This window comes from Triticum urartu, chromosome 7 (assembly GCF_003073215.2).
Source record: "Triticum urartu cultivar G1812 chromosome 7, Tu2.1, whole genome shotgun sequence".
Lineage (NCBI taxonomy): Eukaryota > Viridiplantae > Streptophyta > Magnoliopsida > Poales > Poaceae > Triticum > Triticum urartu.
Window position 1 is genome coordinate 625,991,188 of NC_053028.1, and position 12,937 is coordinate 626,004,124.

A 12,937-nucleotide genomic window follows, 5' to 3' on the forward strand; every position below is an offset into this window, starting at 1 on the left:
ACTTCGAAGGGCTCAAGGGATACGCTGTGGGCCGGATGACCAAGAGTCGTCGTGGCAAACTCTACATCGACGACGAAGGCTGGGGCCCCGAGGCCGGCTCAATCGAGTACGGGTACCGGGTCCCCTTCGGCAGAATTCACGTCCTCATTGGCCGGAACGGTGAGTCGGGCCCTGAGCCGGACGTCCACACCAACCTCATCGAAACGGCTCAGTGCGCCAGGACGACCCGTGTTCAATCTGTCGTGAAACATGCCTTCATAGGCTGCATCTACGGCGGTGAATACTCCGAAGGATCGTTGGAAGGCGGGGAGACGGCCATCTGCTCTGATACTGCTTCATCAACGGGTGAGACGGACTCGTTGTACCAACTGCAAGACGGCATGCTCGGGGGCTGTTCCGATGGAAGCAGTATTCCGAACCCCCTTGAGCTGCCGAATTGGGCCGTAGCCTTCATGGCGGGGACGCAGCCCGGGCAGAACTCCACCGCAGCGGCAGCAGCAGCTACCGGGTCGGCAGCAGCCGGGTCAGGAGACCCTGCACGCCCCCGGCTCAGATTCTAATGGACCTCATGGATAGGCTGACGACTCTATTAACCACTGTGGTAGAACCGGAGGATAAAGCCCAGCACGACGCAGAAGTGGCACGTGTGCGGGAGGAGATGGTGCAAGCCAAGGAAAATCTAGCCATAGAGGAAACCCGGATGGCAGCAGAACGAGCAGCTCTGGATGCTCGTGCTCAGCAACTTCAAGCAGAAACTTTCTGGCTCTCGGTGGATCTTAATGCATCAAACAAGGTCATGAGGAGGAGGCATCAGAAAACTCAATCACGTCTACCTTTAACGCTGGACCCGAGGAACCTGTTCCATACACCCGGGGCTGGGGGGAGCAACCCGCCGGAGGCAAACCAGGTCACGACAGCCGGTGCACCAATTCAGCCACGCACCATGGAGCCACCTCATATAAATACAGCTCCTCCTTGTTATGTATCAACACCTCCGGGTCACTTCTCGAACCCTTTAGAAAACCTCATTGCAGCGTCCGCTTGTTTGGCGGCTCTCCCAATGGAAGGCAACTCGCCAGCAGCAATTGAAACCCGGAGGGTGAGAGAACTACTTCAGACAGCTCTGGCCCAGCAGGATGCATACTCTTACAGTCGAGACATGATTCATTCAACTCCTCGCCCAAGCCGGAGTCCGAGTTACAGTAGGCACATGGAGTCTACAGAGATGTCAAGTAATGCTCAACGCCACAACCGGCCATATAGGCATGAGCTGGTGCGGGCTGGAGCCCTTAACTTGGCGGATCAGGAGAGGATTCGTTAAGAGGCGGAGCGAGCAGCTCAAATAGCGGCAGAGCAGGCGGCTCACCAAACCTTTCCGGCTTATCCAGCAACCTCGGTTGAGGCAGGAGTGGCCACGAGAACCGGAGGCGTGCCTTGCTTGGTACCAGCCATACGCAATGAGCGGTTGCCAAAGGATTTCAAGGGGCCTCGTAAGGTGCCTAACTACACGGCCGACCTACAGCCGGCGGCTTGGATTGAGAGTTATGAGATGGCTATGGAGCTATTGGAGGTGAGCGACGCTACAATGGCCAAGTATTTTACCATGATGTTGGATGGAACAGCTCGGATTTGGTTGAAGGGATTGCCACCCAATTCTATCAGCTCATGGGCAGAGTTGAAAGCGCAGTTCATCCAGAATTTTAAAGACACGTGTAAGCAGCCAATGTCCACTACACCACAACACTGATGCAATGGCATGTAATCTGCCGGGAGAAATCACTTTAAAGGGCAGGCAAACTGCCGGGAGAACATTTCTCCCGGCAGATAGAACTGCCACGAGAACGGCTGCCAGGGATTACTTCTCCCAGCAGACAAACTCTTCCCGGCAGTTTTTCTGCCCTTGCCCTTCTATTTCTCGGCAGTATGTTTTCTCCCGGCAGATTTGTCAAAACACATGAAATTTCAATTACCGGCAGTCCATCTGCTTGCAGAAGCCTTTTCACCTGGCAGCATTTATGCCAGCAGGTACATTTCACTACCAAATTAATCTAGACATCCCAAATATAATATCCATTCATTATCTTCAAACAATCATGAAATATTACATAATTTATACATACACATTAATCACAGTAGCACATACATCTCATCCATACACTTCAATCAGAGTAACATATAGGCCTCGTCCAGAAAACCTTAAACATCATCAGATAAACATAATATCCATATATACATAAGGAGGTTCTGCCACAAAAGGTACAGTACATATATGTTAAATGTGCCACAACCAAACTGAAATATTGCCACAAAAGGAGAAAGTACATATGTTTCTGGGGGTGCCACAACCAAAATGAGCATATAGTGGCTTAACCAGCAAAATGAGCAGAGCAAGTGTCCAGGTTCAACAAACAAAGCATATTACATAATCACTCAGCAACTTAATCATAGGTTTTCCAAATCATCAGCGGCTTCAAGATCTTCCTAATCTCCGTCAACATCTATAGTAAACCTGCAACAGATAGGAAATTCGAAATGTAGCTCTCGTTTCAGATTTTTTAAGTAACAACATGCGGCAGTTTAACTACTCGACAAAAATAGAATTCTTGTAAATGTACAGCACTTCATCATCACATCAAGCAATGATCAAGCAGGAATTGTTTGAAGTGCACATACAAAAATCTTCCATGCGCAAATAAGCAAAACAAGAACTTGTACAACGAGTGGTGAAGCCACGTACAAGCTGGGTAGTCCCAACTTTTTGGTGAAACTAGCATGTATGCTTAGAAATGTTAAACAAATTTGCACAAATTCATATATTTAGCAGTTTTGGCACCGCTAGTGCAAAACCTGCTCAGTTCAAAACAAATTAGAACTTAATAGTGAAAGCTATGACTAAAACTCTATACAGTACTATATACAACAGATTGTTGGACTCTGTACAAATAGGCAAAACTCTATGCAGTACTATATATTGAACAAATAGGCAAAACTCCCTACAAATAGGCATGAATGTATACTGTACGTACATAGTACACTGAGAAGTACAAATAGGCAGGGGCGGGGACACGTCAATCCAAATACTTCAGGAAATGCAGCAGCAATACCCATCATAAAGAATCTGTTTTGTCACATGAAAAACAACGCAACCAGGCAAAATTTGCCAGAGTAGAGCAAGGAGTTGCCAGTATAGCTAGATATTAACAAATTAGAATCTGCCAAAAATCAGTACTGTACAGAGTTGAGGGCATGAAAATTTTCATTTTGTAAACTTCGGTACTTTCCAGAGTACAGGTTGCTTCAGTACTGTAACAGTAGTGGAGTTTAGAATCTGGTTGTCATTTAAACTCGTAAGTACTGAAATATTTCCTATAGTACAATACTGAAATACATTTATATAGTACTGAAAAACATCAGTACTGTACTATTTCCTATATGAAATATTTCGTAAAAGGTACGCAACCAGGAACAATATTTTGTAAACTTCAGTACTGTACTATAGGAAATATTTACAGAGTTGAGGGCAAGAAAAATTCTTGGAAACATGGATATTACCTCCTCAGCTTGCTTGTGGTTGCATTCCTGCTTTCGCCATGGGCTTGTCCACTTCCAACTACATATATAGGATAGGATAGAAAGAAAGCTTTTTAAGCAACTAGCCATGATAGTCATTGGTAAATTCAATCTGAAGAACAAAAGCTCACATGCTTCATATCCACCCCCATATTCCCCTTCATGTCCACATCCACCTTCATGTCCATCTTCATGCCGATATCCCCGTCAATATATGCTTGTGTGTTTCTAGCTTTATCCATCCAACTCTTGTCCATTCTTGACCAGTTTCACTATAATTGCCTAACATACGAAAGAAAGTGTACGTCTATTAATGGTGAATATCTAGTAGCAAAATGCATACCATTCTTATCTAGTACACGTAAAGGGATATACAATACAGACCAGGAATAAAATCTAGCACAGTAGAAATAGTGAATTGAAACATCTCATTTCATGAAATGCAAACACTAAAATAGTAGTAGGAATATCATGGGAATAGCAAATAAAAATCACGGTTGATTAAGAAGCAGAGGATGTGGTGCTGCTCTGGCGATGAAGCAAAGGACCTACATGGCACTACTCGGGCAAGGAAGTAGAGGTGAGCAGGGGCGGAGCTGGAGCAAATGTTACCCTGATGCACCACTTTAACATGGTGTAAAATTTCAAGTAACGAAAATAATAAATAAAAGTGTGTTTTATAACTTATACCTGACATAATAGAAGACTAATTAAATACAAAACATAGCCGTCAAATGCTTAGAATAACAAGGAAACAACGAATAAAATTACTTGAAAATGATGCCTTCCATTTCGAAACTCCAAAATACGTCATCAGATACTAAGATTGAATATCCTACAATATAAAAAGAATAAAATTAAATTTTTCAGTGGAACAAAGAAGAATGGTGAAATGAAAATATTTAAGTAGCTAAATTCAAGCCGGGCTCTTAATTCTTGAAACCAATATTTTTAGTCCCAAACTCTCAAATATTTAAAGATTATTTTCTCTTAGCTGGCAATGTTCATTAGCCAGGTACTTTCTTCTTACCGAATATTTCAAATTTGGATGTTCATGTTTTATCAATTTCCTTTTTCCCTTATCAAAATGGATCTCCTCTTCCCAATTCAATTCTTTCGGAGATCTCGTGATAATGCTTTACTTTTGAATAAGGACATGCCCATGGTATATGTAAATTTGACTAGCAAACTTCCACGTGGGACATGAAAATTTTGACAACTACAAATTCCAATGCCTATGTTCGGCCAAAACCCATTGATTTAAATGGAGTCGTAGCAGCCAAATGTGGGATGCCCAGAACATTTACTATGCAAAGGAAAACAAAAGGACGGATGTATATATGCCAGGCAGTGAATATATCCTTTGCCTTTTTTGGAATCTATTGACTGCAAATTCATACAAATAATTACAAGGATTGAGAATAATTATTGAAAAGAATTAGACAAGAGGCAAGGGCGTTACCCAGACAGAACTAGAATTGGCTGCAATCTGAAGTGTAGACGAACGATTGGAAAAAGTAGATCATGTTCTTGCCGAGATCGATTCACGAAGCCGGCGTAGTCGCATCGATCGACACGGCCACTCCTGCGCATGGCGTCGCCTCGATCGGCCGCTCCCACTTGGCGGCGAGGAGTGGGGATTGGAAACCGCTGCGTGGCTGCGCACAGGTAATGGATAGCCAGGCGTGGAGAGGCCATACTAAGCGTACGACCCAATTGTGGGCTATGGGCTGCGGACGTGTGCGCGCGTAGGCCGTCATGCGGCTGCGATCGTGGACCCTGATGCACCACTTCACCTCAACCCTGATGCCCAAGCCTTTTTCAGTATGACATGTACTAGTAAATATGAAATTATACCCGTATTCTTGTGCCTCGGGGTCGGCCCATTGGGCTCCGCCCCTGGATGTGAGGCAGCACTGCTTCAAGCTAGGAGGTAGATGAGGCGCTACCTAGAGGAGACAACATTCTGGAGGCGCCTTGCCTGAAGGAGAGGAGGACCAAATACATTAATAAGATACAAATCGAAGGACAAAATCAAGGGTGCAACCATGATAAACTAAATAATGCAAGCAACATGCTAATGCTTTTACACAGTTTGATGTGACATTAATATGAACAATGAGCAAACATCAAATCTACAACAGACTGCAGTTGACACGACCACATATATTTTAACTACTGTGGTTACTAATGTTCCAGTAGATACCGATGATATAAGGGCGCTCCTTGGTCCGTGGGTTATCTCATGGTGTTGTTTCTTCACTAATAATGCAAAATGCTTATTTGAGTAACTATAAAGTACATAAACACTCCCAACGGATCAGTACAAGCAAAAAATTAGCAAGATAAATTGCATCTATTTTAAGTACAAGAGGACTCCCAACAGATTGATACAAGCAAAAATTAGCAACAAAAACTTGCTTGAACAGTATACCAATCTCTAGTGGAGGTGTCACCGATGGAGAAGGTGCAGCTGCAGAGGAGCTCAATAAGGAGGCGGTGCCACTTGAGGACCTCCTTGGTGCTCGGTTGAGCTTGTGCGGAGGGCCTGCTCAGGGGAGGAGGTCTGCAGAGGAGGATGGTGGTGAGGGACGACGGCGGAGGAGGATGGTCGCTGGCTGAGTGCTTGGGGTTGACGACACGGCTCTGAAGCGATGGTCGCCGATGAAGTGCTTGGGGGCGATGGCTCGAGCTCTGACTTTGTTGGGTGCTCATGGGGGTCCTGGTGGAGGGCACGACAGTGGGGTGTGGTTGGGGCGACGGAGGAGTTGCGATGGTGTGGGGCGACGGCGTGCTCCGGGTAGAGGTCGCCGTAGTGTGATGGGGACTATGGTGGCGGCGGTGGTTGGGGACGGCGGCGGCGGTGGCCGCGGTGGTTGGGGACGGCGGTGGCGGTTGGGGGCGGCGGAGGCAGCGGCTATGGGATCTGATGCTTGGGGCGGCGGCGGCTGCAATGGGTTAGGGTTCGTGGATTTGGGGGAAGGAGTGGTCTAGTGGTTTTTTAGGGAAAGGAGTGGTCTGGTGTGGTGAAGCCGTGAAGGGCCGGCATGCGCGTTAACTTCTTTGTCGGGCCAAAATGTTAGTCATTCTCGTGCGCTTTTTTCTCACTAGCGTGGGCTTCAGGCCCGCCTCGTGCCAAAGACGGTCCCCGGTAGTATATGGGCCGGGTTCTGGGTGTCCCGGCAGACTGTGTGCCCTAAATTATACCGGCAGTTTGAGCGCCGTTGTCGCTCAAGTTCTCCCGGCAGTTTGCCTGCCCTAACATACTTGTACCGGCAGACACTAATGTCCCGGCAGTTTATTTGCCCTTAAATTGGTATTTCTCCCGGCAGTTAATTGCCCCTAAACAAGTGTTGTGGTGTAGTGGTCGTTTGTGGATCTGACCAATTGCAAGCAAGAGGATGGTGAATCTACAACCCATTGGGTGCGCCGGGTCAAGGAGATAATACATGCATCTGATAAGATGGATGCCGGTCCAGCAGTTTTGATGTTGGAGAAAAATTGCCGTTTTGAACCTCTGAAGCAGAAGCTGGGGCGGCTTAAACGTGATTGTAATGACATGGGAACATTGATGGCGGCTCTTGTCAAGTACGCTGATTCTGATACCACCAAGGACCCAGTGTCTAACGAAGAAAAGGCAACGAAGGGAAAGAAGAACGGCAACGGCAAGAGTCACTAGCATAATCCGGCGAATCAGGGAGGTAATAAACGTAAGGCTGATGAATTTGTTGATAATACTAATGCACAGGGTGGTAATCAGCGGTACAAGGGCAAACAGCCCCCTCGATCGGGCGGGTCAGGCCCTACCCTTGAGCAACTGTTGAATGAACCTTGTCCGAAACACGGCACCCGCGAGAAGCCGGCCACCCACCTGTGGAAGGACTGCACGATCATGAAGGCGTTTAAAAATTCAAACATGTTTGATGGGGGACACGGCCCAGGTGGTGGTTCAGGTGGCGGCGGCTTTCATGGCCTGGGCGCCGGTTCAAGTGGAGGAGGTTTTCACGGTCAAGGTCATCCTGGCCACCAAGGCGGATATAATCAGCATCCTGGCCAAGGGAATCAGCAGCAGCAATCCGGTTATCAAAGCAACCCGAAGCAGTTGAGTAGTGGAGAGTATCATGTATTTACTACCAGTTTATGCAAGAGGGACCAGAAGCTTTACAATAGGGCCGTCGATGCCGTTGAGCCGGCAATTCCACATTATATACGTTGGTCAGAGCAGCCTATTGTGTGGAGCAGAGAGGATCACCCGCCCCGGGTTGATAATCCGGGTCACTTGGCTTTGGTAGTGGCACCTTAGGTTGGTGGATACAAGTTTACTAAGGTACTCATAGATGGGGGCAGCAGCATCAACGTCCTCTACTATGAGACATTCCGCCGGATGGGATTGACGGATAAGAATCTTAAACAATCCAACACTGTTTTTCACGGAGTGGTACCTGGTAAGTCGGCATACCCAGTTGGTAAGATTGAGCTGGAAGTAGCCTTTGGGGATGAGTATGATTCCAGAGCGGAGAAATTAACCTTTGAGGTGGTTAAGATCAAGAGCCCATATCATGCTCTGTTTGGGCGACCGGCTTATGCCAAGTTCATGGCTCGGCCGTGTTACGTATATTTGCAGCTCAAGATGGCGGGTCATAAGGGCACCATTATAGTACATGGGAGCCGGAAGATAGCCTTGGAATGTGAAGAAGGTGATGCTGCCTATGCTGAATCTGTTTGTGCAACAGAGGAGTTAAAATTTTACAACGATCATGTTGACCCGCCAGACATGACGTCATTAAAGAAACCAACAATAGAGCATGAGCCGGAGTTGAAATTCAAATCAGCTGATGACACCAAGATGGTTGACTTTGTACCTGGCGACTCATCCAAACAATTCATCATCAGCGCAAACTTGGATCCAAAATAGGAAAGCGCTCATCGAATTCATCCGTGAGAACCGGGACATCTTTGCATGGAAACCTTCAGACATGCCGGGTGTCCCAAGGGAACTCGCTGAGCACACTCTTAACATATCCAAAGTTCAAACCAGTCAGACAGTTTCTCCGACGGTTCAATGAAGAAAGGCGCAAGGCCATTGGGGAAGAGGTGGCCCAGCTCTTGGCAGCCGGGTTCATTGTGGAGGTCTTTCACCCTGAGTGGTTGGCTAACCCGGTGCTTGAACTCAAGAAGAACGGCACTTGGCGTATGTGCATGGATTACACAGATCTGAACAAGGCTTGTCCGGCTGATCCTTTTTCTCTCCCCCATATTGATCAGATCATTGATGCTACGGAGGGTTGCGTACGGTTGAGTTTCTTAGATGCTTATTTCGGTTATCATCAGATTAAGATGGCAGTCAAGGATCAGGAGAAGACAGCTTTTATAACTCCTTTTGGAGCTTTCTGCCATGTATCTATGCCTTTTGAGCTTAAGAGTGCCCAGGCGACTTACCAGCGGTGTGTGCAGAATTGTCTTCACAATCAAACTGGGCGCAATGTTCATGCTTTTGTGGATGATATAGTGGTGAAATCCAGGGAAGAGGAAACCTTGGTCACGGACCTGAAGGAGACTTTTGATAATCTCCGGGTTTACAAAATGATGCTTAACCCAGCCAAGTGTGTTTTTGGAGTGCCAGCCGACAAGCTCTTGGGTTTTTTGGTGTCTAACCAAGGTATTGAAGCTAACACGGAGAAAATCAAGGCAATTACATCCCTAGCCAAACCAACCCGCATCAATGATGTTCAGCGGCTGGCGGGTTGTGTGGCTGCTTTGAGCCGGTTCATAAGCCGGTTAGGGGAAAAGGTATGCCTCTGTATCAGTTGATGAAGAAAACGGATGCTTTTGTTTGGAGCGATGCTGCGAACGCTACTTTTGAAGATTTGAAGGCACAGCTGGCTGAGCCGCCGGTCCTGGCTGCTCCAATTGAGAAAGAGCCGCTATTGTTATACGTGGCTCCCAACTCAAGGGTTGTTAGTGTGGCTATTGTGGTAGAGCGCAAGGAGGCTGTCAAAAGAGCATCCGGTTCAACGGCCGGTTTATTATGTCAGTGAAGTGCTAATTGAGTCTAAGCAACGATATCCACATTGGCAGAAGCTTATTTACGGGGTGTTCATGGCAAGTCGGAAGCTTAAGCATTACTTTTAGGGACATCCCATTACTGTGGTTAGCTCTGCTCCTTTAGGATACATTATTCAAAACAGAGAAGCCACTGGGCGAGTCGCCAAGTGGGCAATTGAGCTTGGGTCTCATGGGTTGAAGTATGTTCCACGTACTGCAATTAAGTCCCAAGCCCTGGTTGACTTCATCAATGACTGGACAGAGATGCAGATGTCAGAAGAGAAGCTAGACAACACATATTGGACTATTCATTTTGATGGATCCAGGCAATTGGAAGGCTCGGGGGCTGGAGTCGTGTTAACTTCCCCACGAGGTGACAAATTTTGTTATGTGTTACGGTTGATGTTTCCTTGCACTAACAACACAGCAGAATATGAAGCCTTGCTCCATGGTCTTCGAGTGGCAAAGGAGATGAGCTTGAGCCGGGTCAGATGTCTTGGTGACTCAGATCTAGTGGCTCAACAAGTATCTAGCAAGTGGGATTCCAAAGACCCTCTCATGGCGGCCTATCACCGAGAGGTCGATGCTGTTGCAGGATATTTTAAAGGATATCAGGTGGAACACATTGACCGTTGAAAGAACGAAGCAGCTGATGCTTTAAGCCGGCTGGGGTCTCAGCGTAAGCCGGTGCCACCCAACACCTTTTTGGATGTTTTGCATAACCCCTCTGTCAAGTTGCCCACAGAAGAAGATTTAGCTGTTCCTGACCCGGAGGCATAGTTGGTAGCGGCTCTTCATGTCATCCCAGATTGGATGGTGCCGTTCTTGGCTTACATGACCCGGGGAGAGTTGCCAGCGGATGATACCCTGGCTCGACAGATAACCCGGCGATCTAAGTCCCTGACGATTTCAGATGGAGAATTGTTTCATCGTAGTGTTTCCGGAGCGTTTCAACGATGTGTTTCCCTCGTAGAAGGTCAAGAAATTCTTCGTGAGATCCATGAAGGCGATTGTGGTCATCACGCCGGGTCAAAATCTTTAGTAGCCAAGGCGTTTCGTCACGGTTTTTACTGATTGACGGCTCATGCTGATGCAGAAGATCTGGTCAGTAGATGTGATGGATGTCAAAAATTTGCACGACGAGCGCATGTGCCGGCTCAGGAACTCCGGATGATTCCAATCACTTGGCCGTTTGCGGTCTGTGGGCTTGACCTGGTGGGACCTCTCAAAAGGTCTAAGGATAAAAAGACACATCTTCTGGTGGCGGTTGATAAGTTCACCAAGTGGGTTGAGGCGGAGCCTGTGAGTAAGTGTGATGCAGCCATGGCTGTTCAGTTCATGAAAAAAGTAATCTTCTGTTTCAGTTTTCCAGACAGTATTATCACATACAATGGCACTAATCTGTCCTAGGCTATGGAAGAGTTTTGTCAGCGAGAGCACATCCGCCTTGATGTTTCTTCTGTAGCTCATCCTCAATCCAATGGTCAAGCTGAGAGAGCCAATCAGGAAATTCTGAAAGGGCTAAAACCCCGGCTTATGGTTCCTTTATAGAGAACACCGGGTTGTTGGGTAGAGGAGTTACCCTCAGTGTTATGGAGCATCAATACTACGCCCAACAGGTCTATGGGTTACACACCCTTCTTCATGGTTTATGGAGCAGAAGTAGTGTTGCCCAGTGACATCCGTCATGACACGCCCCATGTGGCAGCTTATGTTGAAGCTAACAATGAAAAAGCCAGACAAGATGCGCTTGACTTGTTGGATGAAGAAAGAGACTTAGCAGCGGCGCGGTCAGCAATTTATCAACAGGACCTGCGTCATTATCACAGCCGCCGGGTTAAGTCCAGGACTTTTCAGGAAGGCAACTTGGTGCTCCGGCTCATCCAGGATCTGTCAGATGCACACAATCTATCCCCACCTTGGGAAGGACCCTTCGTGGTCAGCAAGAATTTAAACAACGGGTCATATTACCTCATTGACGTTCGAGAGCACAAAGACTCACGTAAGTCAGAGGAAGAGACCCGCCGGCCGTGGAACATTGCTCAACTTCGGCCATACTACACCTGAGCCACTGGCTCTCATCATGTACATACGTTCACGTTGTATATACTATGATAAGCAATAAAGTAAGACCATTGGTCTCTTTTCTTTTCAAAGACTATGCATCTTTATTATTCTTTATTCACAAAATGACTATTAAGGAGCTGATCATATTTGAATCAAGTTTAACCTTTTTGGTCCAGCTCATGATCGTATCCAAATCTAGCTGCAAATCTCATGGTCACTTGGGGGCTTCCTGTTCAAACATAGGTCATATTCGAACCAAAGAGAACATAGCTGTCGTAACCCTCTTGATCGGCTCAAGGCCAAACTCACTTGGGGGCTTCTTGATCGTATCCGAATCATAGCTTAACCCCTTTTGAGTCCGAATTGGATCGTATTCGAATAGGGTCGTTAAAAACCTCTCAAGGTCATTTGGGGGCTTACTGTTCAAACATAGGTCGTATTCGAACCAAAGAGAACATAGCTGTCGGTACCCTCTTGATCAGCGCAACACCAAAGCCACTGGGGGCTATATGGTCATATTCGAACCTTAGCTTAACCCCTTTGGTCCGGTTTACTGATCGTATTCAAATCAGAAACCCCCAATCTTTTGAATACAGAGTTAAAATTATGTTGCTTTCCCTTTAGCTTTTGTTGTTTCAATATTACAAATAAGATAGCCTGGTTTTGTTCACCGGCTCAATTATTAGACAACACAGCCGCCCGGGTTATTCAAGCCGGTGGTTCAAGGATCCAAAGGTACGAGCTACTAAGATATGATGATCATTGGGTATTCAAGAAGTATTAACTTTTCATACATATAGAATTATCAATTTCATCACCCGGGTTATTTAAACCGGCCATCTAAGGACCAACAAGGACAAGGAACAGAGTTCAAACATTGCAGAGACAAACATTAAACAATGCATACATTGACATCTGAAACACAAATTCACATATAAGTATTTTGTGCACGATGGCACAAGCAAACAGGTGGTGTTTTAACACCTAAGCTATTACAAGGCTTTATAAGCCCATGAAGATGATCATTGTCCCTCCCTCGCCGGTTCATCATCTTGAGTCTGCTGGAAGTTGGGTTTTGGCCAATCAAAGCCGTTCATGGCGACAAATTCGGCTTTGTCGTCAATCAGGTTGACCGGGTCAACCTCCGGGGCAAATGTATCTTCTCTCACTGGTGGGATCAAGTCTGTTACTTTATATGAGGGAGGGGCCATCTTCTTATTCTCACTATCAAAACCCGGCTAATACTTTTCCACAT

General features: G+C 46.6%; 1 long non-coding RNA gene across 5 annotated transcripts; it reads right to left on the minus strand.

Annotated features, from left to right (window-relative positions):
• Positions 1-2,211: 2,211 nt before the first annotated feature.
• Positions 2,212-6,597, minus strand: LOC125523471. 5 transcript variants are annotated; one of them, XR_007290245.1, is made up of 7 exons: positions 6,005-6,597; positions 5,033-5,551; positions 4,342-4,405; positions 4,123-4,194; positions 3,702-3,852; positions 3,553-3,610; positions 2,212-2,509 (listed from the first exon to the last, which is right to left on the minus strand). It is a non-coding gene; the product is annotated as an uncharacterized LOC125523471 (long non-coding RNA). The 5 variants fall into 5 exon arrangements; XR_007290244.1 differs by lacking the exon at positions 4,123-4,194 and adding an exon at positions 3,027-3,118 and having other exon boundaries at positions 6,005-6,595; XR_007290243.1 differs by lacking the exon at positions 4,123-4,194 and having other exon boundaries at positions 5,033-5,349; positions 5,428-5,551; positions 6,005-6,592.
• Positions 6,598-12,937: the final 6,340 nt, after the last annotated feature.